Source organism: Zonotrichia albicollis, chromosome 9, assembly GCF_047830755.1.
Source record: "Zonotrichia albicollis isolate bZonAlb1 chromosome 9, bZonAlb1.hap1, whole genome shotgun sequence".
Classification (NCBI taxonomy): Eukaryota; Metazoa; Chordata; class Aves; order Passeriformes; family Passerellidae; genus Zonotrichia; species Zonotrichia albicollis.
This window is the reverse complement of record NC_133827.1, coordinates 6,658,272-6,686,196: the sequence shown is the minus strand read 5'-3', so window position 1 is coordinate 6,686,196 and position 27,925 is coordinate 6,658,272.

Here is a 27,925-nt window from a genome sequence, read left to right as displayed (position 1 = left end):
TTTGTGATGAGCTGCAGAGGAGCTGAGCCCAGGGGCAGTTGGCCAAGGCTGAGGCCCAAGGAGCATTTCTCAGCTGGCAGGGCGGCCTGAGAAGGGGAAGGGGGAATGCAGCAGCACCGGGCCCATGGAACCAAGGGACCATTGTGACACTGTGGGGCTCTTTGAGACCAAGGGACCATTGTGACACTGTGGGGCCCTGTGAGACCAAGGGACCATTGTGACACTGCGGGGCCTCATGGAATCATGGAGAGCACTTTGACATTGCTGGGCCTCATGGAACCAAGGGGACTGTACTCATGCTGTGTGGCTCCATGGAATGTAGAGATCATTGTGACACTGAGAGGCCCCATCAAACCAAGAGTCCATTGTGACACCGCGGGGCCACATGGAATTGTGGAGACCATTATGACACTTTGTGGTGTTATGGAACCAAGCGGCCATTGTGACACTGTGGGACTCCATGGAACCAAAGGTTCATTGTGACATTGCATGGCCTCGTGGAACCATGCAAAGACAATTAAGACATTTTACAGCCTCATGGAACCAAGGGGCCACTATGACACTGAGGGTCACCATGGAATCACAGAGACCATTGTGACAGGGCACTCATGGAGACCATTGTGACACTATGAGGCCCCATGGAGTAAGTCAAGCGTTGTGATACTGTGAGGCCTCAAGGAACCAGTGAGATCATTGTGACCCTGGGAGGACCACTGTGGTATTGTGGGGCCTCGTGAAACCAAGAGGCCTTTGTGACACTGCAGGGCTGCATGGAACCAAAGCTCCAGGGCGACACAGAGGGGCCTCCTGTCATCAATGGTCCATTGTGGCACTGTGGAGCCAAAGGAGACCATTGTGACACAGCAAAGCCCCAGGGTCCAAAGGTCCATTGTGACATTGCAGACCTCATGGAACAGAGGAGTCCCGTGACATTGTGGGGCCTGGGGAGCCACAGGGACCATTGTGACACTGCAAGGGCTCATGGAATCCTTGGGACCATTGTGACACTGTAGGACCATCTGACACCTGGGGGCACTGTGACACTGTGGGACCCCATGGATCCAACGCACCAGTGTGACACTATGGAGCCCCATAAAACCAAGGGAACACAGAACAGCTCTGACTGGTTTGGCTTCCCATGGACTGCCTGACTGGTCCAGGTGACCTTTGCACGTTGAGGTTCACTTCTCATGTGCTGCTGAAACACTGGGGCTCTGTGCTTTCCTTCCCAATGGAAAAGCACTGTCCTTCTGCTCAAGGCACCTATGGCCAGAATTGGGATTTCACCTCCAAAGTTCCTTATATCCAGGAATTCTTCCCATCGGAATATTGCCAGGACAACTCTGGCTGGCAGTAGTTTCACAAGGGTCACCTCTCATCTGTCCCCAAAACACTGGGGGAGGCTCCATACTCTCCTTCTCATGGGAAAGAACTGTTCTGCTTCTCCAGGTGCCCATGGCCGAGATTGCGTTTCCACCTCCAAAATTCCCTCAATCCAAAATCTGCTATTACTGAAATGTCTAGCTGACCTTGGCCTAGTGAGGCTCTCACCTACCTGCCTTCCAAACCTTGATGCTCTGTGCTTTCCTTCCCATGGAAAAGAACTGTCCTTCTCAGCCAGGTGCCAATGGCCACAATTGGGATTTCACCTCCAGCATTGCCTGTTGTGACACACCAGAGGAGATTGTTGGCTCTAAACATTTTGTGTGTGGGGGAGGAAGGGGCAGGTCCAGCCTTGCCCTGCCCTGTAATCCCAGCCCTGCCCTGCCCTGTGACCCCAATCCCCCCAGGGGCCTCCAGTGGGTTTAAGGTTTCTACCTGACCCGCGGCACACCGAACCCCCAGCACCACCGTCCCACCCTGGGCACTGAGGCCCTCTTGGGTGTATTCAGTGCTGCTGCTGTACTTGGGGCACCCTAAACCCTGCTAGGGATCTGTGTCCCCCCACTGCAGGGATTGTGTGCGACTCACACCACCCCGATTCTCCACGCACCCGGAGCTCCGTTCGGGGTTTGTGTGCCAACTCACCAATTCATCTACCACCTTTACTCGAGTTTGGTGCACAGGAGAAACACCAGGCAGATATTCGTAAGAGGTCAAAATGACACAAAATTCTACTGGCAAAGTGCAAAAAATCAAGAACTTTGGAAGAGTATTTAATGCAATATCAAATTACACATAAAACACTTATCATAGCAGTAACTTCATTAACTTAGCCCATTTATCCTGGAAACGTGAAAACACGTAAGCTGTTAGGGTATCCAAAAATGTTCCATACAAAGAGCATTAGAAGGAGAAGAAAGAGAGAGACAGAAAGACAGAAGCTCTATAGAAAGACACACATATGACTAACAGCTCCTAGGGTTTCAGTGTGGGTGGGACACAAACCCCAGGAGAAGGCAGAGTCCATACCACGGGCTCACCTTGTGCTCTGTTTTTTAGCCCCCGGGCCCTTGTGAGCTTCCCCCACGTGGGAGTTCTGTTCGCACAGGCAATCAGGGCTGGGTTAGTGCTGTCCCCACTGTGTGACTGAGTGACAGCTCATCCCACGGTGTCTCAGGACATTGATCTCATCCAGCCTCTGACAGTGACCATGGTGACACAGGGGAACCTAATGGAACCTTGGGTCAGTTGTGACAATGTGGGTCCAAGGACACCACGGTGACACTGGGGAACCTCATGGAACCATGGGTCAGTTGTGACAATTTGGGTCCAAGGACCCACGGGAGATGTCATAGACAGGTAGAATAATGATAAAAGAAAGGTCTTTTGAAATGAAGCCTTGTTCGGCCATATCAATAGCTGGCCTATCATCTCTTCTGAGTGCAACTAAGCAGTTACAAGTTCCCATGTGAAGCTATTTTGAGAATGAAACTTTGTGACCATTCTATTCTGAGGGTGAAAAACAAATGCACCTGCAATAACAAGGGATTTGTCCCATGAGAATCAGTGAAGAGATAAACAATACAATAGAGAGATTTGACACACACATTAAATCTATTTTATTAACCAATAATAGAATAACTGGCAAGAAATCTATGAACAAACTAAAGTTGCATACAAGGTCTGCCAAACTGTGTAAAATAAGTTGTGTGAATAAAAACTAAAGAGTTCTCCAGTTTAGGTGGTTCCTCTGGGATTTCAGATCCCCCCTTCTTTGAGGCTTTAGGTTCCACCTTCTTTGGGGCTTTGGTTTCCTTCTACTCTGGGATTGTGGTTTGCTTTTCTGGGATTTTGGTTTCCTTCCTCTCTGATGCTTTGGTGTCTTTCTTCTCTGATCCTTTGGTTTATTTCTTCTCTGGGATTTTGGTTTTCTTCCTCTCTGATGCTTTTGTTTCTTCCTTCTCTGGGGATTTGGTTTCCTTTTTGGGGATTCTGGTTTCCTTATTCTCTCGAGGCTTGGTTTTCCCCTTCACTGGTTTTGGAGGTTGCTTCCCAACACAGACACCCTTCTTTTCCTTCTTCTGCCTCTCTTCCTCCTCTAAGGCTTTTTCCTCCTGCTCAAGCTGTTGAGCTGGCTGCTTCAGCTCCCTTCTGCAGACAAAATAGGAAACATGGCTGAGAGTCCCAGCAGAACCTTGCTCTCCCTAGTCCTGGCTGGCCCTGCACTTCATTCCTTGACCCTGAGGCCATTTCTGTGAATTCTCCTCAACCCACAATGGCTGGGAACATCCCAAGTGAGGGCATTGGTGGAAGGGGACCTCCAGGACCAGCCAAACCTGAGCTTTGCCATCATAAGGTGTTGGCTGTGCAAGCTCCCTCTGAAGGCACAGCCAGACCCCTCCAGCCCCTGCCAAAGGCTGATCCAGCAGCTCTCTGTGCTGGTGACTGGAAACGCCCTTTGTCTCTTGGCTTCCCAGTTTAAAGCAGAGCACAGATTGCTGACATCTGCTTAGCTCCCCTACAGTTCTTACTCAGCTCATTCAGCCCCCTTCTCCCTGGGCATAGCTGAGGCATGATTTTAAAGAGTTCAGATTTCAGCTGAGGGTTAGAAGCAATTCCCATTGTGATCAGGATGTAGGTTAGATAGGCAGACCACAGGTTAATGATTATGAGATGCTTAAGCTGGAGCTGATTGTTCTATTGTTTACCATTAGGAGCATCTTTCTAGAGGGAAGTGGAGGAAGTGAACTGGTATAAGAACATCTTGAAACCAGTAGAACAATGGTTAGCACCTGGGCTTGATGTCAATCAATCACTAAGTTGGGGACCTTGGATGGTGCCAGAGGGTCACAGAGACCTGATAAAAACCACTGACCCACTTCGAGACCATTGACCCAGTTCAAGGGAAGAATTGCACAGGAGTGAAGGACCAATGACCGCATTTGAATACAGAGCAGGGATGGGAGGTGCTGGGGTTGTGCAGATGTATTGTATGTAAGATCTTGGGAAATAAAGAGAGGGCAAAGAACCTTGGACAGCGCGGTCACGCCTTTTAGGGACGGCTCTGGTGCCACCCGCCGGTGTTAATAAACATCCCACAATCTAACTGTAATTAGTTAGAGAGTCTCTGTCCATGATCTTCAGTTTTAACGACTCCTAGCCTGCTCCTTCATGAGAACAATCCTATCAGTCAGAAAGCAAAGGCTGCAGGAACTCCTCTCCTGCAAGACAGGCTCTTGTCAGCCAGATTTTCTGCTGGTACCCAGCTGGGACCATGCAAACCAGTGCTGGCTGCCATGGAAACCATTGGAAGCAGCCTCATCCATCTCCTCCCCATGAAACCAACTTCAGCCTGGCCTGAAGAAGTCCTGCTGCACAGGCTTGCTTTAAGCAGCCTCCACTCCCAGCTCCACACTTGGCCTGTGTGTCCTGAGCTGGCTGCCTTGCTGGAGCTGAGCTGCTCCTGTGCTTGCCTACGGCTGCAGCTGCAGGGGAGCCTAAAGCACAGGAGCCTTTCTGGCTGCTGTCCCACCATAAGGAGAACCCTGGCAGATCAGCAGTGCAAGGACTTCATCTGTGGCAGGAGCAGGACCCAAAGCAAGGTTTGCTCTGTGCCCCACGCCTGCCCATACCACAATCCCACTGTTCTGGTGAAGAAGGCAGAAGATGAAGAAGATGCCACTCAACACCATGGACTTCAAGACACCTCTAGAGGTGGTGCCAATGCAAGCCCAGAGCCCAGCTCCCTGCAGACAGCATCTAAGCCAGCAGGGCTCAGCACTCAAATAGAGAAGAAGAGGTTCTGTCTCAACAGAAGAAGGTCCTTCCTCTCTTGGCAGCCAGGGAGCTCAGAGTGGCCATCCCTGTGTTGCTGCTGGCCTTTGCTCTGCAGCTCCTCTGAGCTCAGAGGCCTTGGAGCAGGGAAGCCCTGCAGGGACAATAACCCATGGCAGAGCAGGAACCCACGGAAGGCTGACTCACCTGTCCCTGAGAGGGGCCTGTGAGCCACAGTTGATCTCCTGGGGGCTCAGGGAGGAGCTGACACGTGAGGCCGCCCTGGGCACCAGCACGTCGGAGGTGGAGCCTCCCTCCAGGTGGCACAGCTCCGGGACATTGCAGGTGGTGGTGAGGTTGCCAGAGAGGGTGGAGGAGACCTGCTGGCTCTGTCCTGGCTGCAGCACACCTGGCAGTGGCAGGATACTGAAAGCCTGGATGGAAGACAGGAGAGATTGAGGTGTTGAGCATGGAAATGGAGGCAGAAGAGCATCTTGGAGAAAAGTGCAGCTGTAGCCAGGGGGCCTATTCTCCAAACACTGCCAGAATCACCCTCACCTCATCCTGCATCCATGCCATTGACCAGTGGAGGGACCAGGGGAAAATCTTCTCTCATACTCAGGGGTCAATGCATTAATTAGTACATGACATGAAAGTGAACTGGGATGGCTCCTGGCAGTAGAAATTCTCTCTGATGCCCAACTTGCCTTTAAAAAGTTTCAAAACTTCCTGCTTTTAGAAAAGGAGGAGACTCAGAGTGAGAGCTCTTGGAGCTGAGGGAAGGAGTCCAGCCCAGCTCATCTGACTCCTGAGGCTCTTGCCCTCTCTCTCTGATTTAAATGCTTCTTTCTCAAGGTGCTACAGCAAAAGCTCCTGCAAACATTTCCTGTGGAGCACCTGAGGAGTTCCAGGGGGAGCAATGCCCTCCACAGGTGCCGCACAGCGTCCTTGGGCAGCCCCACAACATGTCCTGCACGGCCTCTCCAACAAGCAGCTGCTCCAGCAGCACTTTGTGATGACCTGCAGGGATGGGAGGCCCCTCTGTGGCCAATGCTGAGGGCCCCCAGTGGCACTGGCAGCTCCAGCCCTGCTTGCCACACTGACAATGGGCAAGGGAGACAGATTCCCTCTCTCCTTCTCCACTCCCAGGGGAGTGTGAGACACATCCAGGGAGAATCTGAATCCCTCCAAGCCTCGAGGGAGGTGAGGGTGCTCAGGAGTTGGTGCTGGCACCCAAAAAACAAGCCATTTTCTATGCTGGGAGGAAGAGACAGCCCTCTGCAAAGTCTTCCTTTGTCAGACAGCTCCAGGGCCAGCAGTGCAATAGCAGCTCCGGGTGAAAGCAGAGCCCTGCAAACAGGGAGTCTGGCTGCCTTGGGAAGAGGCTCCATGGAGATCAGGATCATCCCAGCTTGCTCTGGGAGGGAAGCTGGAGGTGTTACCATGATGATGCAGAGAAAAGCCTCATCTTACATGGGGAAGGAAGCAAGACAAAAAATCCCACACTCAGCACAGGCCTGTAGGATCTGAGTCAGCTTCTCCAAGGAAAACTCTCCCATTTCTCCCTCCCCCTCAGGCAATGTCCAGCCACTGGCCCTGCTGCCCAGCCCACTGTCAGGGCACAGCACAGCAGGGCAGCAAAAAGGGAGCTCAGCATGAGCAGGACTTGGTGCTGGCAGGCTGGGGAGGCAAAGCAAGCAGTAGGTGTACAAGAAAATCTATCTCTGCTCCTGAAGAGTGGGTAAAATCCTGCACTTCTTTCAGGGCTCTGGCTGCCTCCACCTTTCCAGTCCTGAAGTGCCTCCATCGAGTTGCCGGGGATTCCAGACTGGTTCTCCTCTCCTTCGGTGGCTGGGGTTTGAATTTAGGTGGGTGGAGCTCATCTCTGGAAAATAAATAACTATGAACAGGGACCTGCAGTGGGAGGGTGGGAGGGACACCTGCACAAGCAGCTCCTGGCCAGGATGCAGCCCCTGGCTGAGTGCTGACACGTTGAACTGAGAAATGGTTTGATCCAGCCCTTCCCAATCCAGGCTGGGGCAGATCTGTTCTAAAGGCAGCCCAGGGATGACACTGAGGTGCTGCAGCAGCTGCAACTGCTTGCATTGAGCAACTACAGAGGACAGGCATTAACACCCAGTGGGGATGCAAAAAGCACAGTGGGAGAGGAAAAGACAGAGAAGGCAGCAAAAAGGTGAGATTTGAGACACCGAGGGGCAGACCCAGCCAGTGCTCAGCCAGCACAGCCCACCAGTGCCCAAGGCCAGAAACTCTGCAGCTCCACCAGGGATTTATCAGGAATGTTCCCTTGACACCGCTGGGGGGTTGGTTGACATTTTCCAACACTCCCAGGTGACTCACGTCCTATTCCCCATCCATCCATCCTTCCATCCATACATACACAGGCTGTGGTGCTGGGATCCTGCCAAGCTCTGCCGGCCTTGGGCTTGGGGAGATTTCTGCCAGCCGTCCTGAGCTCCGTAATTGTGCTCTCTGTTCCAGGAAGCAAGCAAGAAAGATTTTAAAATCCCCAAAACAAACCACAACAGACAAACCTAAAAAACCTTCAACAGCTCAACCCTGCTCAAGTTATTGCTTTAGGGACAGCTACCACTCTCCAGCTGAAATGCTGGGCTTTTGGGGAAAAAGAAAATTACATGTTCACCTCCAAATCGAAAAGGATTAAGGTAAGAGAACCTTTCAAACTAAAAATTATTGGCCCAAAGCTTTTATTTTTGCAAGAAATCTCTAGGTAAGACCAGCCTGACAGTTAAACAACTGGTTCTTCTGGTGGGGAGAAACCCTCCTCTTTAAGGGAAGCAGCCTGATAGTTAAAAGCAACTGTTTGGTCAAACTTCAGGCTCCCTGCATTGCCTTTCCTTCCTGTTCACTGATTTACAGGCAGTGCCACGATGGCCCGGGTTCAGATATTTGGTGCCATCCAAGGAATTTGGCATTGCCATTTCCATGTTTTAATCGAAGTTTCAGTCCTTGCAAACACTCTTCAAATGCCAGCTTTCCTTTCTTTTACAGAAAGCTCAAGGTTCCTAGAAGACTTCTGACATCCTCTTTTGTGCTCAGAGGGATTACATTTTCAAACAGATGTTTCCAAAGTTAACAGCATTTGAAAGAATAATGAACTCAAATGCCCCTGGATTCCAGCTTAGCCCAGCTCCATTCTGTGTCAGACACTGAGATTCCCACCTCTAAGGCAGGAGCTGTTTGTGCCCCCCATCCCTCCTGTCCTTCTCCCCAGCAGCCTGTGCCTGTTGTCCCCGGCAGAATCCCTGTCCCTGTGCACCCTGCCAGGAGCAGCTGCACACAGGCTCACATCTCCCCTTGCCCTCACCAGGGGGTTTCTCTCATCCCCGAACACGCCGATGAGAACGTCGGTGCGATGAGTGCCCAGGGCCTGCACTGCCACCACAACTGGGATCTCTGCTGTGCTCTGGGGCTGCACAATCCCACAGGGCTTGGGGCTGGAGTAGAGCACAGCAGAGTCCTCCTTGCGTTTCTGGAAGGGACACAATGAAATGCAGATTCAGAGGGACCTCTCAAGAAACTTTAGGCTCCTTAACATCCACCACAACAGCAACTTACACACACCTTTAAAACTCCCCAGGACAAAGGTCAAAGGCACAAACAAGATGCAAGAATTGTAGGTTTAGCACTCCCAGGGCATCCTGCAAGGAGGCTGCCAGCACAGGCACTGCTGTCTGTGGGTGCAGCAGCTTTTCACAACCCTCTAAGATCTCCCACAGGAAAACACCCTGAGGACTAGAACATCAACTGTTTCCTCAGGAGCTTAAACTGCCTCCTAAAGTTTACAGCTGGGTAGGATCCTGTTCTCAGCAGATATTTAAGACTAAATAGAAATCAGCAAGGTCTTACCCAAACCCTTTTTTCCCCTAATAATCTTCTCAGGAATATTTGACAAGAGGAGAAGATGTGATGCCAAACCTGGGGAATAAGCCCGTAGCAGCCAGGAAGGTGGCTGGGATTCCTAATGAGGATCTTCGTCTCATAGGGCACCTTCAGGTGGCACTCATCACACAGCAGCACTGGAGAGGACACTTGGAGCTCAGGAACGAGACATCTGGGCAAAGAGATGACCCCAGAACAATCAGAGATACTGAGAGAATGGAGAATGCCTACCCCCAATGATTGTGAAATGGAGCAGAACACATTGGTCACTGTCAAATGCACATTGAAGAGCCCTACAGGGATAAATTGCCTTCCACCTTTTCCCACTCCAACATGTCTTGTCAAGGAGGGGCAAACCCTGAGAGGCAGCACCCAGAGGCTGCCAAGGGCCCCAGGCAGAGCACTTTGCCCCACAGCTGCCTCAGCCCCTCCTTTGCCCAAGAAGGCTTGCAAGGACTCCTGGAACAGTGCCAGTGACCCACGAGCTCTGGGGGAGCCTTCCCAACAAGGATCAGTGCTCGCTAAGGCTCAAGGAACACACAGCTCCAGCGTCTCAGTAAAAATGACTCAACAAGGATCAGTGCTCGCTAAGGCTCAAGGAACACACAGCTCCAGCGTCTCAGTAAAAATGACTCAACAAGGATCAGTGCTCCCTAAGGCTCAAGGAACACACAGCTCCCGTGTCTCAGTAAAAATGACTCCCTTCTCTGCCATGGTGCTGTTGCCCTGCCTGAGTACTCAGCTCTTTGCCCCAGCCCTGGAGGGCACGAGACAGCAGCTGCCCCACAGAGGGGCTGATCAGCCCCTGCCAGGCCCTGCAGCTCCCTGGCTCCTTCACTGCACAGCTCCAGGCACTGCCTGGTCCCAGCTCCACCTGCTGCACACAATGGCAGCCCAGGCACTGCCTGGATGGCTCTGCCTGGCACAGGGAACAGCACCAGGAAGCTGCATCCCTCTGGGCATCACACTGACACCCACAGCAGCACAGCACCATGGAATTCTGCTGCAGCAACAACCACTTTTGCTCTCAACTCTGACAACATTAAAGCTCAAAATGGGAAGCACAGGGAAAGACAAAAACTGGAGCTGACCTGCCACATCAAGGGCTGCTTTCCCCTTGTCAGACCTTGCCCTCCCAACTCTTGCTGGGAGCCACTTCCCCCTGCCATGTGTCCTCATGGACAGAGCCAGAGCCTGACTCTCAGCAGCTGCTTGGTGTGGCCCAAACCAGTGCACGGTGCTCACAACCAGCACAACTCCACCTCTTGCAGCCAGAAGGAGAGGAGGCCCTCGGGAAATTTGTTCCACCTCAAGCACCAAAAACAAGGCCAATCAATGATATCTTTCCTGGTGCCTTTAGAAGAGGGCCCAGGACCGTGCTGGGCTGTGAGTAAACGTGCTTTTCACCACGGGCTGCTGCCCAAGCACTGCTGTTCTCGTGTCCAGCTGGCACAACATGAGGGCATTCAGCAGCCCTTCTCCTTGGCAGCTGCAGCCAGCACAGCCTGGGCAAGGCAGTGCCTGGGGGAGGCCAGGCAAGGGCTGCTACCTGGCTGTGATGATCAGGGCTGCCACTCCCTTGCCAATACCCTCCAGGTCCACCAGCAATCTCCGGCAGAACTCCATCACCGTGTTGGAGCACAGGGTCACCTGGTGGAAGAGAAGAACAGTCAATTCTTCCTTACAAAAGCTCATTACCCACGGGTGATACCCTCCAGTTCCTGAGGGAGGATTTGCCCTTAATTCTTCTGCTGCTCCATGTGTAGAGCACAGTCTCGGAGTAACAAAAGCCTTCTGCCAATACCAGTTTTGTTAAACACACCTTGCTATCAGGGCACAGGTCAGCTACATTAAAACATTAGACTACAGCTCCATGCACCACTGCATTCAAATTAAGGGGCCAATTTCTCATCTGACTACAAAGACATCCATGCAGAGGAAATCTGACTTGACCACAATGAGTTCAGCTTTACAGCAGGAGGCTGAGGGAAAAGTGTGGCCCAGCAGGTGCTGGGCAGTTCATGGCTGCCCTGGGACACCGAGCCCGGGCTGGCTCTGAGAACTCCAGTCCCACACCAGGAGTGGGGAACTGCCCCAGGGTGGGCATTGACCACAGGCAGAACCCTCAGAACTGCCCCAGGGTGGGCAATGACCACAGGCAGAACCCTCAGAACTGCCCTAGGGTGGGCATTGACCAGAGGCAGAACCCTCAGAACTGCCCCAGGGTGGGCATTGACCAGAGGCAGAACCCTCAGAGCCAGAACTGCCCCAGGGTGGGCACTGACCAGAGGCAGAACCCTCAGAACTGCCCCAGGGTGGGCACTGACCACAGGCAGAACCCTCAGAACTGCCCCAGGATGGGCACTGACCACAGGCAGAACCCTCAGAGCCTCTTGCTCTACACTGCAAGAGACAAGCCACCAACGGGACCAGGCAGAGGAGAAAGGAGAAGGATCTCTGTCTTGAAGTTCCACAAGAAAGGGTTTATTCCAAGCAAAAGGATCAGAGCCAAAAGAGCCCTGCACACTCCTGTGCAAGCAATTTTGTACAGACACAAAGCAGGGGGTGGATACAAACAGCAAACTAAAAGCGAATCCTCAGGGGAGCACTGAGGGGATTACATCAAGTGTCTGGAGCCACTTTGGGTAAGAGGGTGGGAAGGATGGCTCACATGGGTTAATGGGGTCTCCAGGAATAGGGGAATTCCAAAGGGGTGTTCAGACAGGGATTGGCTCCAGGTTAAATTGGCAAAGAAGGTTGGGGAACAAAAGGGGCTGGGTTTGACAGCAGGGAAAGAGCTGGAACAAGGGGCAGGGAATGGCATGAAGGACAGCTTTGAGGGAGGGTAAAATCCAAGGGTAAACCAACTCATGGAGAACACGGGGTACCACAGAACAAACCACTTAAAAAGGAATCAATACAATAAATTTGAACCGCTACACATGGCTGCAGATTTTTTGGCTCCACTGGAGCTTCCTGCAGTGAACACAAATCATTCTGCTCCCCAGGAGGAGGGAAATGAGACCAAGAAGAAAAGCTCACTGCTTGATACAATGACATCTCTCTAACAGCCACCTTCCGCCCTCATCCTTGCTCTGCCCCATTGCAATCAAATCAATCGCTTTTAAAAACACAAGAATGGCTCCAGGTCTTGACCATAAGGTCTGTGAGCTCAGCATATGATTTTGGAAAGCAAACAGCGCTCCTTGAGGAACATCCCGAGTAAGCCAGCTAGCAGAGGCCTCCCAGCAGTGCAGACCTCTCAGTGCCAGGATGCTCCAAGCTGGCACCAGAGCTAAAGCCCTCCCACCCTGCAGTGCAGCTCCTGCCCTGGTGCTGCAGCGGCTGTGGCCGGGCTCTTGCCGTACCTCGATGTCCTGGTGTCCCTGGGGGAGGATGGTGCCTTGGCTGGGATTGATGGTGAACTCCCTGGGCTCCACATAGAAATGGATTCCCTTGCTCCAGGCCGGGTCGGTGTCCCTGCGGATCTGATCCACGCTGTCCACAGCCGGCTGCGTGCCATCATCCGACATGCGGAGCTGGAACGTCAGGGGCACCGCGGAGCTGTTGGTGAGGCGGCAGCGCTGCGTGTAGGGAAAACCTGGGAAAGGACACAAACATCCATTCAGGCACCCAGCAGGGCATGATCCTGGGGGCAAGATCCTGGCAGGATCAAAATGGGATTGGAGTTGAGCTCTTTATTATCTGAACTACAGCTCACCCAGAAGCTGCGTGAGGAATTATTCATCACTTAGTTCCCTTTGACACAGATTGACTGCAGCCTTGAAAATGCCCACTCCTAACCCTGCTGAACGCTGCTAGATTCTCTATTCGTGATGGGGACGAGCTCCCTCACCTGCCCCAAACCAGCATCAGTTCTCTCTGAGTGATCAGTGTGCACCCAGACCCAGCATTTACTCTGAGAATTCAAGCTGTCCAATTCCCTGCTCAGCCTGCCAACACTCCCACCTTTTTCAAGACATATAAAGAGTGAGCTGTCAGTGAGAAGAAGCTACAGCAAAAGAAAGTGACGATGGAATCAGGAACTAGAACGTGAGGCAAAGCACCCTAATGCAGCTTCTCTCTGCAGGATCCTTAAGGCATCTCTTGCTTTGGGCCAAACTGCTGAGCACGTCACAGCTCAGAGCCCCCTCAACTGGGGCACAGCCAAGCCTTGCTTTGAGATTAGCAATTAGGAACCAGGTCCCACCTCACCCGACAGACAGGGACATCACAGCCATGCTGCTCACTGAGAGTGCTGCCTGCAAGGGTTTACCCCACTTTGGCTCTGAGATTTGCTTTCCATCCTGCAAAGCCACAGATACAGCCACTCATGGTGGGGATGTCCTGCAGAGCGCACAGAGCAGCCACAGCCTGCTCTGCACTGCACATCTGGCTGGGCTGGCCAGCTCTGTGGGGAGGAGACTTCTCCCCAGGCCTGCTCACCAAGAGCATCTGGGACACAGACGGGGAGAAAAAACAACTGCAGCTGCAGCCCAGAGCTTCTCTGTGCCCATCCAAGTGACCACTGCCAGCTCCAGCAGGGACTCCAGCAGGGAGGCAAGAGAGGCATAAAAAGGACAAACCCAGATGTCAAAACCTCCAACGAGACTGAGGCCAGCACATGCAGACAACAGTCAACAGTTACAAAGAAGCAAAGATACAACAGCTGCCTTCAGCCTAAGAGCCCTTAGGAATGAAATTGGATTCAGCAGGATCAATCTCCTGCTTCAGAACCATATTTCCATCTGTTGCCTTTCGTGTTTCATTCCTTCCAAAGGCAACTTGACAAGCACCTCCATGGTGATGCAGGCTGGGGAAGAAGCAGCTCAAAAAAGGCAATGACTTTCCTTCAGAAGTTCATGAACTTCTTTGTTCTGGGTTTAGGCTTGGCCGTGAATGTTGCCCTCGGTCCGGGAAGGGGGATAGGGGTTCTGGGGGGTTCTGGGGGGTTTTGGCCCTGGGCTGGGCTTTTCCCTTGGGGGTTTTTGGGAGTTGTGGCGTGATGCCGTGGGCGGCTGTGCAGTGGGAGCTGAGGCTGGGCAGGGAGCGGAGCTTCCCTCCCGCTCGGGGATCGCAGTTCGGCCGCTGCTGCTGCGGGAGGTTTGTGCTTGGCCGGGGCTGCCCTGGCTGCAGCTCAGCGCTGGCACCGACCCTGCCTGCCTGCCCCGCTGCTGCTGCTGCTGCTGGGCACTGCCCACATCCCCCTGCCCTCTGGGGATTTGCAAAAGGAGCATTTCCTCCTTCCCTTCCCTTCCCGCACCGGCTGGGGGGGATCCCTGCCCTGCCAGAGCCCACAGCTCCTCCTGCTGTGACCAGAACTCCACCAAAGGGGAAAAACAGGACTTGGCATCTGGGAAATGTCTGTTCTTGCCTTCTTGTCTGTGCTCTCCTGAGATAGTCTAGCAAAGAACTGTTATTTCTTTCAGTTTTTCCTGGGACCCCTGTCATTTCAAAGGGATAAGCATTTGGAGGGAGGGGCTCATCTTTCCATTGCAGCAAGATTCCCACTTTCCTTGGCAGACATCTGTCTTTTAAAGCAGCACAGAGACACCAGAAAATACTGCCTTTCTATTCCTTGCTTCCATTGGATCTCACAATGGCAAAATGCCCCCTGAGGCAGCAGCAGCAGCAGCAGCCCTGCAGTTCACAGCCTGAAGAGGCTGCTGGGGCAGAGCAGGAGCGAGGGATGCTTTTGTGTTGGAAGGCACAGATCCCTGAGGCTGTGTCCCAGCCCAGGGAACACTCACCAAAGGAGATGTCCCCGAAGTCGAGCTCAGCGAGGTCGAAGTGTAAACTCGGTGCACTGACGCTGCTCCTGCAGGCCGAGGACAGAGCAGGCAATGGCTCGGTTAAAGGCATTGCAAAGGTCCGGCTGTCGTGGCTCGGGGGCACAAAACCCGGGCTCAGGGCACCCTGGGTTTCCAACCAACCCAGCCCCGTGTGCTCAGCACAGGGCCCTGGGCACAGGAGGCAGCTCAAGCCAAGGGGCAGCAGCCAACAGCCCCTGATGGGCTCTGGGCACAGGGAAGGCAGGAGAAGCCCCCGGGTTGCTGGGGGTCCCATGAAGGACCCTGAACACACACCCAGACATGGCTCCGTGCCTCAATTTCCCCATCTGCAATGGCATGGACATAAGGTGTCCCCACAAGCTTCTGTAAGCAGCCCTTCCAGCCACAGCTTCCCTGCTTTGCTCCTTCTGAGCAGCAACTGCTGTTCCCATGGAGGAGCTTTCTCAAGACAGTTTGACCCACACAATCATTACAGACACTTTTCTGAGACACGAATGCAGGGCATTCCCAAACATCCTCTGAAAAGAGCAGCAACAATTCTACCCAGGGCACAGATGAATCCTAAAGGAAAGGACCAGCTTGTCAGCAGTGCACCAGCTGGCACAGCCAAGAGCAAGAGCTTCAACAACCAAACTTGGCTGTCCTGAATCAAGCACAGCACCTCACCTGTCCTTGAACTCAGCAGACACACTCCAAAAGCCACCAACATCCACTGAAATCAGCACTTGAAGCTGCACAACATTCACCAGTTGATTTCATGGTTTATGCCAATCAGTGCCCACTCTGCCTTTTGGTTCAAAATCAAGAAACAGTGAACTGTGTCCTCTATTGTATTCACAGGACTGCCCCTGGCCCTGCTCTGCACATCTCAACAAGAGACACCTGCCCCTGTCAAGGAGAAAGCTGCTGATGCAGAAACAGCCCATGGCCACTTTGGGGGAGGGACAGAGGAGAATCAATTATTTGATGGTGAAAGGTTCCCTCTTGATTTCCAAATGAAAAAAGCAGCACTTTTTCTCCAAAAACAAAGGCAGCGCCATTGTTTCTCCACTATGGGCACACCTGCACACCACTTTTCTCTTGCTAAGGAATCACTTCCTTGTTCTTCTTTACCCATCTCCCTTATCTCATTGGCATCATCCAGTGCAGATTGCTTTCATTTCTTCACTGCCTTGGGCCAGTGCCTCCCAAGAGCAGCAGCCCAGCTCCAAAGCTGCAGAGCAGCCAGCACCAGCTCTCCTGCTTCCACTCCATTATCCTTCAGCACATGGCTCAGGCTGGCAGGGACAAGGCCTCACGCTGCTGTGGTGCTGAGCACTGAGCTCTACCTCCCCTATGATCAGCCCTTCTCCCTTTGGCTGGGCCAGGATTGTCTCTTGCCATGGCACCAGCCCACGGGATGGTGCCCCAGTCCTTGGCACAGCTCCTGCTGCACAGTTCCTGACTCCCACATCAGCCCTTTGCTGGCTGTGCAAAGGAGGCACCAGAGCCCTCTGTGTACAGGAGCTGGGGGCACAGCTTGTGCCCCACAACATGGCCATGAGAGGTGAGCTGAGGCTGCTGCTGCCCATCTGGCATGGATTATTCACACAAGGTTTTACAAACACTGCTAGTACTGCAGAATCAGCCAGGCTGGCCCATCTGCAAAGCCCTGGGGGCCTTGCTGGGTGTTCAGGTGGGATTGAGATCCATCCTCTCAATGAATCACTACTGCACCTGACAGGCAGAAAAGTTAAGGTATGGAGGGGGTTTTAAAAGGTTGTTTTCTTCTGCTTTTATAACTAGGTCCATTGACATGTTTGTTTTCTTGTATGGCATCTAAAGACAGGTCCATGTCTCCCAATGGCACCTTGCAATCCCCAGACACTGCTCTTGCTTTGAGCAGTGTGTTTGCTCAGATGATTTCCAGAGGTCCCCTCCAGGACCACTGCAAAGCCACGTGCCTGTGGCTTCCCAGAGAATGGCTCTGCTTGGCCGACAGTGCTGAGGAAGCGTTTCAGAAGCTGCTTGTGCTCAGCAGGGTGCAAGCCAGCTCCCAACATGTTCCAGCAGCCTCCAGGAAATCTGGGACACGGAAAGCTCCAAGCCACTGAAAGCAAGAGCAGATGCCTTCCATCCTGCTCACTCCCAGCCAGGCTGCAGGGCAGCAGATCCGATGCTTGGTTCCTTCTGTAGCTCTTTCCCAACTCCGCTCTCACCCAAAGGTGTTTGCACAGGGACAGATGAGCTGCCTCACCTCTGGGTGCTCAGCTGGTACCGAGCTGCCCGGGCACCGACATTGCGCACCAGCAGAGTCTGCTGGGTGCTGACCTTGCCTGGACACTTAGAGAAGTCCAGCTGGGCAGGGAAGTCCAGCACAGCTTGAGCACCAATGGCCCGAATTGGCACAACGATCCTTTCCCTGGCAGTCAGGCACACGAGCTCGTGGCAATAATCCTGCAGGAAAAGAAACTGGCTCAGCACAGGACATTTAGTGCCATCCCCATGGCAGAAGAAAAACCATTTCCTATACCCCTTCAAGGGCATCAATTTACCTATTGCACCCTCAAATGAACAATAAGTTCTACTACTATGTCACATTTTAAAGGCACCAGTGCACTTTGCAAAATCTGTCTCAGTGGCATTAAGCTCTTGTGTCACTTGGGTCATACAGATAACAGCCCTAGGCCACCATCATTTTTACTCTAATCTTTAATGATGTTAAAGAATTCCTAAGCCTCTTCTAAGCAACATGGAGCTGGGGAATGCAGGACATTGCTCTTTAGGCTTCTATATTCCCACTGTCTGAGAATAGGACAAAGTGTTCAACCGACTCTAAGCAGCAAAAGGAAGAGGAGAAAACAGCTGCACCCAAAGACATCCTGCACCTCTGGCCTGGTGCAGAAACATCAGTTGGCTCACAACTCCCCTCTAACTTTGCCTGTCCAACCAAGTCAGGAGAAGAACAGTGCTAAGAGGTAGCAGGATGCTGTTGGAAAGGGCCTCTCTTTGTTTCCCTGCAAGGCTTCCTCCCTTCCATGCCATGCCCTCAACCCTTCTGTATGAACAAGCCTCCAGATCAGAACATGAACCCTCCAGATCCCAGCACTGAGATCAGACTTGCCAGGGCCTAAGCACTGCTGTGCAAACCTCCCCACAAAAGCACCTTTGGCACGGAATGGGTGCCAGCTGACAGAGCAAGCACAGGGACAGGCATGAAGACAGAGCCCCAGCAGTGTCACTGCCATGGGCTCTGGGCTCACAGCTCTGCCTGCAGCTTGTACCTGCCCTGCACCAGCTCCTGCAGGCAGGTGTCCAAGTGCCCTGCAGCTCAGCAACCTCCTGCTGACCGAGGGCACCCAGAGCCCACTGTGACTGTGCCAGGCCGGGCTCTCGGGCACAGCACATCCTCTGCCCTGGCCCTGCAGCTGTGCCATGCTCACTTGTGCTCTGGCACAGCACAGCTGCAAGGCTGCACAACACAGGGGGTGAAAAAGCACCGGCTTTGCTCCAGCCCAGGGGCAAGCAGGGAAGTTCTTGGCAGTCCAGGAAGGAGGAAAGCTCTCTGACCTCTTTGTTCCTCTGGTGTTTTCCATCAGAATGAAACCCCTTCCACTGGACCTAGAGATGGCCCAACATCTATCAACAGCCCTCTGTCATTTTCATCCTGTTTCCTGTGCATCTTCCCTTGGCAATGGCTCAGCAATGTGCAGGGAGGGGAAGCAGAGCCTGTCAGGCCTGCCTGCAGTGCCTGCCAGCAGTACCAAGGTGTGACTGGCTGCAGGCTGCCTGCCCACCCCTGGAGCCCAGCTCACAGCATGCAATGGGCTGCAGCCAGAGTGCAGGGCAAACAATGGCTGTGGAGATTGTTGTCTGCTTTGGCCCCTCCGGCCTCACCTTGTTCTTGCTGGGGGTGAAGCGGATGCGCACGGGGGCAGAGGCGCCCGGTGGCACGGCACGGTACGCATCGCTGGAGCTCACCAGCTGGAAGTAAGGTGAGCTCTCCATGGAGACCTTCACCACGTGAAGAAACTGCAGCAAAGACATGAAATTATGATTTTGCCACTTGTGGAAACAGGATGAGAGGAGACCTGTCAATGCCCTGCTAACATCCCTCCCTTGCCCCTTTTCCAAAGCACTTTCAGCTGTGCAGGCACAGGCACATCATTCACAAGGCTGAACTTGAATCCCTTCTCTCTGGCTCCAGCATTTTGGCCAGGGGCAGTAGGGCAGCGCCTGCTGGGAAGGAAGGGCCGAGCAGGTCAGCACCAGCAGGATGGAGACAGAGCACCTGAACCAAGTCACCTGCATATTCAACAAGGCCAAAAAACCTGCTGGCTTCTGCCTGCACACAGCCATGAAGTTGTCATGTTCCAGAGGGGGAATGTGCTACCTAAAAGCAAACCAGCCCATTACTGTGGGGGAAGGAAGAAATTCCCTTCTAGCAGATCAGGTTTGGGTAGGGACCTTCTGGGGATACAGTCAGGCAGGCAGAGCAGCCAGACAGGAGACCAAACACTGTGGTCTTACTGAGAATAAAAGCAAACCTGAAAAGCAAAAGAAGGAATGAATACAGCAAGACAATCCCTAAAACAAGGAGATGGCAAAGAGAATTTAAATGGGCAGTAAATCAGCAAGGAAGACTCATAAGACCATGAGAGCAACCAGCTTGCCAAAAGTAACAGAAACACAGACAGGCCGTGTCTACTGACCATGGGGCTTCAGAGGCATTTTCTGCCTGGAGAAACACGACCAGCACTGACTGACAGTGTGGTTCCAGTATGCAAAGCCAATCTTGGCTCTCCAGGGCTTCCTGCTGCCCGTGCAGGCAAGCTGGGCTGCTGGGCATTCCTGCCTGCAGCCAGCAGGCCAGGTTCTGCCCTCTGGGGTACACATGCACAGCACACATGCATTTTCTAGCACACTGATAGCATCAACCCCTGAGCACCAAAATGCTCTCCAAAAGTCTAAACCAGATGATTTGGACTCCCTCCTGTCTCCTTCCACCAGCCTACTCTTGGCACAAGCCTCACTTGAGAAAATGTTTCCCTGACTGAAATTCAAATGGTCTCAAGTTTTCCTCTTTACAGTGGAACACAACTGACATTTTTCAACTTTTTCCCTCTCAGCTCTCTTGGGAAACTGCAAAACAATCCCAATTTCTTCAGGTGAAGGTGGAAACCTCCAGGAGCACATGGTTTTGGATGTGCTGTGCTTCTGCAAAGGGAAAGCAGAGCACCGTGTTGCTTTTGGAAAAGCTGAGCAGAGCTGGATGAAGCTGAGCAGGAGCCTCAAGTGGCACCTAAAGGCCTCTCACTGCTTCTGCTCCATAACTCTGATTGCAGGGCTCTTGCAGAACACGGTTCCTGCAGGGCCAATGCCATTAACGAGAAGTGATTCCAGCATAAAGTGCAGAAGGCTTAGCCCCTGAGCTTTGCCTGTGAGCTGCACAAAGGGAGCCAAACTGGCTGAGAGAGGCAGAGATTCCTACCAGGAGCCAAGATTAACCAAGGACACACAGGGTGTGCTATAGACCCAAGGCAAAGACTGAGAGCAGGTAAGAACTGTACAGCCCTCAACATTCCTGTCAATCCAGAGCTTTCAAGAGAAGGAAACTCCTTTGGGATAGACACCTGGCCAAAACCAGGGGACAATTCCCAGCACAGGAAGATTTCCACCATCTTGCAGAAGAAGGTGCTGAGACATTTTCTTCTGCATGTGCTGCAGCAGATAACTTGCTTTGCTGTACACTGAGGGAATGACAGCACTCTCCTCTTCCAGCACAGCGTTAAAGCTCTGGGTGCCAGCACTTACCTTGTCCTTATTCATGAGAGACAGCACCATTTCAGAGACCTCCCGAGCGATGAAGTTCTGAAATACCAGCTCTGGTGGGGAAACCCCAAACCAGCTCTGTTTTGGGGCAGCTGATGGCAGCTGGAGAGGAGAGAGAGCAGGGAGAGCTTCAGCTGCTGGGAGGAAGGTTCGTGCAGGAGAATCTTCCACTGATCCCCAGTGAAGTACAGACTCTGGGGGAGCACGTCTGCCCAGCCCACACTGGGCAAACAGTGGCTCCCCCACCTCTGCTCTGAGCTGATCCACAGCTGCTGGGCCACACAGAGCAGGCTCAAGCCAAGCTGCTCTTTTGGCATGGATTTCTCCAGGTTTCTTTCTCCAGAATGCCAGGCAGCACTTTCCTAAAACACAGCCCTGTGCCCATGTGGTCACAGAGCTCTGGGGCACTGACTGAGCACTCATGGAGTAAGTAAAACCCATGAATTTACAAGAGACTCCATGGGAAAGGATTTGGGATCTTTTACTCTGAGACAGGGAAACCGAGGCCCACACAACTGCAAATATCTTTTTTGCTCTAGAACTTAGACATCAGTAAGAAGAGAGCAGGACCAGAGGAGGTGTGAGAGATGAGGTGACATTTGGCTGAAGCCAAAAGGTTATGAAGCAAAAGAATGGAATTTGTTGGTTCTCTGTGTTGTTTGTGGTTTGGATTTGTTCAGGCTAGTTTGTTGAGTGTCACAGTGAGAGGGACAGGGTTGAAGACCTGACCAAAAGGAAGGAGGATGAGAAGGGAGGGCACAGAAAAGTTGGTGCTCAGTAGAGAATGGAAGCTCCTGAGTACCCATCCAATGGCAAAGGGCACAGGGACCGCCCCAGCAGGGTACAAAGGGGATACAAAGATTGCCATTTTCTCAGAGGGTGTGTGTGTGTGCTTGGCTCTCAGCAAGAGAGACATCCCCAGCTCAGCTGAATCCTTACTAAGAAACACTTTTGCTTTGATGATTTTGTTCCTTTTCATTGTACTTAAAAGTTAGTGTGTTCCAAAGAGAGGAAAAGGCAAAAATAAAAAGACAAATGAGCTGAAAATAAAAAGACAAGTGAGGTGAATGCTGAATGAGGATAAGTTTCAGTTATTTTCTCAGCAACTTGGGTAAAAGTAGACTTGGTATCTCCTTTTTCAATGGTCTTTAAATGGGTGCTTTCTTGTCATTACAGCGATCTTATTTCATGCCATGAGAAGGAGAGGCACGTCTGGAATGACACAACAACAGCAAATGCTTCTGGAGCAGAGACATTGCTTGGAGAAAACTCTGCCCTGCTTTGTCTGCCTTCTCCAGCCACACTGCTGTCACTGCAGAGACGCAAGCAGGTCTCCTCTGTGACTTCACAGCTGACACATTCTGCTGAAGGGAGTGGCTGCAGCACACTGGCCCTTAGCTGTGCCCTTCCCTGAGGCGTTCCCAAGGCTCCTCTCCAGGACAATCCTTTACCTGGATTGTGTTCCGTGTCTCTTGCTGCCAATTTCCTGCTCAACAGCCCACCTCGGTCACCTACCCCTTTGGACTGTGCTTTATACCGAGCTAGTCCTGCCAGAAAAGCACCTTTAAACACACCTCTAAGTAGGCACTGATCCAGATAAAGCACATCCATTCCCCTCTGCCCAGGGCCAGTCCCCTGGACATCTGGCAGCCTGCAAAATCCAGCACCCCCTCAGGGTCCAACACATTGTTCCAGCCCAAAGCAGTAATGCAATTTGTTTTGTTCAGACTGAAGTAATTCCTGCAGATCCTTGGCATTCAAAGGCCAATGCTGCCACTCTGCAGGGAATCCTGTAGCCCCGAGCATTTGATGTTGACCACACCAAAGCAAGAGGCGGCTCCTTCAGCAGGAGAATGGCAAAGGGCAATTTTGGGCCTCTGTGTCCCCAGCCTTCCTCCCATGGTTTTAGCAATGGCAGCTGCACTCCAGCACACCCCAGCAGCTTCAGCACAGGGTATTTGTGTTGGCTTAGCGCACATCAGGACTCCCAGTCCACCACTCCCAGCACCTTGCAATGACAGCACGACCTGGACACTGAGGTATTTTGTTGGAGGCAAGCCTGTCACAAACACACACCCTCTTCAAACTTCATGTGAAACAGAAAGGAAAAGAGCAGGAAAAGGCTACCTTTGGGCGAGTCTCACTCCTGTCTAGAAATGGGCCAATTCTGGGCAGAATACTCCCCCCAGTGCTGGCCTCCTTCTTCCTGCTGAGAAACTTCTCCCTCTGGAACTTAGAGGGAAGCAGCTGAAAGGCAAAAGTAAACCAGCTACAGCCTCAGAGTTGTGCTTGTTCAGAAAGGCTTTTCTTGAACAAGTGGCACTGGTGAATAACTTGTGATCACAGCCACCAGGACATTCCTGGAAGCCCTGGGAGTTTCCTGCTGAAATACTTAGCATCAGTGAATTAATAATACAGAGTGGAACACACACACTCCAGCCATATGGCTCTGTCCCATTGGCTTCTCCATGATTGGATGGGACATGGTTGGGGATTTCTGCTCTTTGGGCATTTGTTTCCTCTCACGTTTCATTGGATTGAGGCAGTGACCTTTCCAGAGAATGGGGAGGAGCTCTCAGAAGTGCCTGAACTCCATCCCTGCACAACGCTCAGAACTCACAGCAAGGAGATATCGCTGCTGGATGAGTCCAAGAGATGCAAGAAAGGAACACTTTACCAAGAGTGAGGTGCACAGGAATGTGTCCAGGTTTTAGTTCTCCCTGTTAATTGTTTTCTCTGTCTGGGCTGACAGAGCCCTCCACAGAAGAAATCAGAGGCATCTCCTTGACAGAGCCTCAGCAGTGGGGCATCTTCAGCCAAGTGAGCTGCAGACAGCAAGGGACCTTTGTGGCCCTGGCTCCAGCGCTGCCTGCAGGGCTGCATCTGTGCCCACACAGGAGCTGGGAGAGAACAGCTGCTTTGGGAGCTCTTCCAGCTGGGACCAGCCGTGGCTCTCAAGGCTTTGGGCAGAGTTTGAGCTTCCCCCGCCCACATGCCCAGGTGCCCAAGGGCAGGATGGTCAGAGCAGCACAGGTGAGTGCCCAGCCTGACAGAAGGAATTCCTGTTGCAAAGGGAAAGGGACAGAACACATGCTCAGGGCTTCAGCTGTACATTGGTTTCACTCGGCTCTGCTGGCACAGCCAGGCAAGACACAGCTGAAGCATCCCACAGTGTTCCCTATTGCACCAGGACAGCCCCAGACACAGCAGCACAGCACAAAGGGCTGGGGAGGGGCTCTGCAGCTTCACAGCACTGCTGGACAGCAGGGGCAGGGAGAGCAGGGACACCAGGGCAGTGCCAGCCCTAACACAGCCCAGTGGGTACTCACAGTATTAGGCTTCAGCCCCTCCCTGGACAAAAGACGAGGTGTTGGTGTCTTCTTTGGCAATCCAGACGCCATTTCCAAGGCACGGTGTCGCAGGTGAGCGACAATGCCTCAACAAAACTGGAAGGAGCAAAAATGGAACTCTGAAAATCCACAACCCAATTCATGGCAGATTCAAGGCATATTCTGGTGCTAAAAATGTTACATTACTTGAAAGTAGCTAAGTGCTTGTTTGGTGTAAGTAGCTAGTATAGTTAGGCCTCTAGTTGGACTTTATTTGAACTATAGGGCTACCTTGTGCAATTCAAAGTTAGATCATACTGAAACCTGGAGCTAAAAATCGAAACATTAGTAACAGTTTGAACAGACAAAGCTGTAGCTTTAATATTACTCAAAAATAGCTAGAGTGGGCCTCCTCTTCTTTAGGCTAGAGCACCCTTGCTCTCTCAGCTGCTCCTCACAGCTGAGAGACTCATGAGAGACTGGAATGTTATGGCTAATGGCTTAAATATCATTCTAAAGGACTTTCTGCCCATTGTGACAAAACTGTATAAAGAAGCTGCGACCACCCAAGCCCACCCTTCCCTGAAAATGCCTCCTGACTGGAACTTGGCACTGTGAGTTAAGCTGCCTAAGGGAACTTGAGACAAGATCAAGGTGACACTATTGTCCCATTAGCTCAGGTCTGGGGAGAAGTAAACAAGGCTGAGGAGAAAAACCTATCCACAACAAAGCCAAACCCAGCAGCTCTCCTGAAAATCAGCTCTGTCTCCGTTCAGGCTGGGGAAGTCATAGCCACAGACTCTTCTGCCGAGGCCAGGTTTGCACACAAACCTCCCAGCAAAGACCTCCACAGTGCCTCCAGACCCATTCCTGAGGCCTCGCACCAGACGACTGCAGGGCATGCAAAGTAACACAACAAATCTGAAAATCCAGAACCCAACTCATGGCAGACTCAAAGGATATACGGGTGCTAAAGATTTTATATTGTTTGAAAGTAGCAAGAGACAGAGGCCAACTTGCCCCACTCCTGGGAGGTACCTGGGCAAGATATCACCTTGCCCAAATCTGCATTAATCCATTGGAGACTTACATTTTGCCAGACCTCACCACAGAAAAGACCAGAAGAGGATTTAATGGTAGGCCAATGGGATCCATGGAATGGTGATATTTTCTACTAAATCTCTCTCTGTCACTCTTTCTCCTCCCCCCCTTCCCAACCTCCATCACCCTCCCACTTTTTCTTTTCTTTCTCTCTCTTTCTCCCTCACATTTACTGTTCCATCAATACCAGACCATTGACTGTTCCATCAAATCCAGACCATTGACTTTGGCATATGGTCTCGTTTGCACCTCAATATAGAGGCATCTCCCTAAAAATTTTAAAACCCAGATGATAAAAACCCACTGCAACTTGAACAGAACTCGCTCACCTTCAAGCAGCTTAAGCAATTACTAGAGGAAAAAAATGTATAGACTACTATCTTTAGAAAATGTTGCATTTCTTCAGTAAAAAAAAGCACAATCAGTAGTCCATTTATTGTTCATCCTCTCAGGTGTACATGTCACTGAACTACTGCGCCAGAAGACTGGCATGATCACATCCTCTATTTCCCTTTGGCATTCTCTTTCAGAGCACAGATGAAACAAAACCAAAAAGTTCAACTTTAGTCGGTCTTTACCTTCAAATGAAATTCAGGACTCCCTAGCAGACACCAGTGTTCTGCACGCTGCCGAGCTTTTCGCAGAGGCCAATGCTCTGCACCTTCAGCAATTCTCTACGCCGACAATTGCCCCGGCCAATGGCCCGGGGCAGCCGCCTGCAGGAGCCCGGGCTGCGCACACCCAGCCAGGGCCGCGCTCTCAGGCAACTGAGGCCGCGCCGCTGTCACAGACGCGGAGGGCCCGGGCGCGGTTACCGGGCAACCGCGGCACCGAGGGCGGGCCGGGCGGGGCCGGGCCGGGCCGCAGGGATTTGCAAAGGAGATTGGCACTGCAGCGACTGACTGCAGTCTGGGGCTTCCCAAGAGTCTTTCTGGAACTAATGAAAGGTTAAAATGTGGTGACAAAGGCACCTATGCCAGGTCTGTACAGTGCTCTTTGCAGCACTGGTATCCGACCCTGGCTGGAACAGCAGGAGGGGCTGAGGCAGCACGGAAGGGGGCTCAGCCTGGAGAAAAGGAGGCTCAGGGGGGACCTTCTGGCTCTGCACAACTCCCTGACAGGAGGGGACGAGAGGCTGCTGCAAGTTCAGGCAGCGCCGCAGCCGCGTGGCTCCCCCTCCCCTCCCCCGCTCCGCCTCTTCCTCCCTCCCTCCTCCTCCTCCGCTCCCGCAGCCCTCGCAGCCGCCGGGAGGGGCGGGGATGGAGCCGGGACAGGTCGGAAGGCAGAGAGGCCTGGGGGGATGTCAGGACTGGGAGTGACTGGGCTGTACTGGGATCATCCTGGGAGCAGCTCCTGGGTGACTCAGTTCTACTGGGATCATCCTGGGATCACACTGGCAGTGAGGAGGAGCAGCGCGATGGCTCCAGCGCTGGGGCTGAGGGCGCTCCTGGGGGGCCAGGGGGGAGTGGCACCCCCGGCACCGCGACCCTGAACCGCCACTGCCAGCACTGGGAACTCCTGAATCCCCCTGTTCTGGACATCAGGACCCTCTGCTCCCCTTTTCCCGGGCATCCCATGACTCCCAGCCTCCAGACTTGGCGTAGGCTTGACTCTGGGACAACCTGGAACGCCTTGGTCTCCCATTTCTGCCTTTCCCAGCCCCACCTTTCTGCAAAACCAGAGACACCCTGAACTCCCCCTTTCCGAACATCCCAGGTGTCCCCACTCTGTTCCCCCCTTTTTGGGAAACCCTGGACTCCCCTTTCCTGGGCTCAAGTACCCCCTGGAACTCCCTTCTACCTCTCCACGTCCCTGCCCCCCCCGCCATTTTCATGACCCTGAGACCCCCCTGGCACCTCCATTCCTGAGAACCCAGATACCCTTTTACCCCTTTGCTCAGTACTGAGACTCCCCTACACCCCTTTATCCAGCACCAACTCAACCTTTTCCCAGCCCCTTCTTCGCTTTTTAGAAGCACAAGACTACTCTTTCTCTGTTCAAACTTCTCATGGGATTACAGCTATTTTAAGATCTGCTTACTTTAACATAAAGCCTTTACTTGATATCAATTTGAACACTTTCATCTCCTTATAGTTTTATGTGTTATGAAGAAAAAGAGTATTTTCTTGTTGTTTGGAAAATTAATCCACATCTCCAGAGGTTTATGTCCACAAAGGAGACAGAGGAGTTCTTTCTGGCTTTATTCCAATAAAGGGAGAGGCCATGGGGCATTCCCCTGGGATCTCTTGAATTTTTCGAGGATGCAGCCTTCTTTTTATCCTAATTTCCTGGCCACATTTCCCTTCTCTCTTTCCCCTTGGCTGAGGTGCTTGAGAGGTACAGATGCCCTGATATGCCTGACACCGAAGATTTCCCAAAGATTTCCCTCTAATGTATAACCCTCCCTTTTAGTTTTTAATTCTTACAGAATTTAGGGGTTTTTCTTCCCCATTGTTTCTTTCATTTCTCAATGGCTTATTTCATTAATCAGCAAACCTAAAGTGTATTTGTAAAAGCAAATCTCTTTTTCCATTCATCGATCAGTGGAATCCTTCCCATTCTTTCTTTTATCTTCCAGAGTTAGTTTTATCTACGAGTAGACCCACAGATTGTTAGTAAAAACAAATCCACTATTCCTCTCCTTTACAGCTTACAAGAAGATTTCAGCTCTAGAAACAAAGCATCTTCTCAGCCCTCTCATCTAAGACTCAACTTCTTCTTTATTGACTTTAGTGTCTTCATGTTGTTTTTTATATACTTGCATTTAGTTCTTTTCTCTCACTCAGAAGAAGACTGAAGTACTGAAAAACT